The sequence below is a fragment of the Sinocyclocheilus rhinocerous genome, unplaced genomic scaffold (assembly GCF_001515625.1).
Source record: "Sinocyclocheilus rhinocerous isolate Xijiao unplaced genomic scaffold, SAMN03320098_v1.1 scaffold875, whole genome shotgun sequence".
NCBI lineage: Eukaryota > Metazoa > Chordata > Actinopteri > Cypriniformes > Cyprinidae > Sinocyclocheilus > Sinocyclocheilus rhinocerous.
The window spans coordinates 377,882-379,002 of record NW_015659463.1 but is presented as its reverse complement, the minus strand read 5'-3'; positions in this window follow the sequence as shown (position 1 = coordinate 379,002).

Genomic DNA, 1,121 nt, shown 5'->3' with positions numbered 1-1,121 from the left:
CAAGTGGAGAGACCAGATATACAGACAGGCTCTGCTCCACATTCACTACTGTATTTTTTGTAATCAAGCGTAGAATAACTGCCATTTGTTCAGCTAAGGGGAGAGAGAGAGAGAGAGATTTCGTCTTCAGTGCATGAACATTGTCTTCAGCTCGAGACGGATGAGTTCTACACCTAAGTGGAATGTTATGGTGATGTGACAAGGTATTGTGACACTGAGTGAGTGGCTACCCCTCGAAAAACGCTTCAGGTCCTTCAACTATTTGCCAAATTCGATCTCGGCTTGTGTTTCACAGACTTGGGGCCAGGACTTCAAAGCCTCCACTGGTCTGCAGCACTTTCCTGCACAAAATTCAAGTCAAATCCAGAATTTCTCAGTTGAACTGCTAAGCTCTTACAGAAACTCCTCTTAGCAGGAATGAGGAGTAGAGAAGCTTAAAGTCAGTCTAAGGCCCCAAAACACCTTCTGATTTACATGAAGAGGGAAATGTCAAGCATTGGCTTCTGTTTGTAAGAGGGTTCAATAACTAAAAAAAATAGAAGTGTTTTTGCAAACATTTAGTTTCAAGACAAATTTATATTTACCTATAAAATGTTTACAATTTTACATCTTTATTAAATGGAAGTGTGGGCAATATTACGCAAAAGGGGGAAAAAAAAAAATTTACAGAACAAACCAGGAAAATCGTTTACTGATGTCAAACAGCACCTTTATGTTGACTGCCTCCTTGACAGCACATTAGGAAACTCTCCAGTTTGTTCACAAAAGGGCTGTAATCGTGAAAGGTCACATACTGATGGAATGTCTTAAACTTAAAACTGAATATAGACATGGAATGGCAAACCTCGGGTCCCTTTTGTCGTCGTTAGCCGTGTATGCAAAATCACGCACATGACAGCAATAATAGTAATGCATGTTAGTCAGTGTCACAATACAGCCTGTTTTCATCCCTTCTGTATGAGATCGCAACAGAATTGTACTGCTACTAGTAAGCACAAGTTATCCAGGAGGAAAAACTAAACGTCACAGTGTTTGTTAAATTAATGGAGAGTTTAATAACCTTTTGAATAAAACCAGCAATCGCCAGTACACTATTGGAGAGAAGAGACAAATGGGAAAAA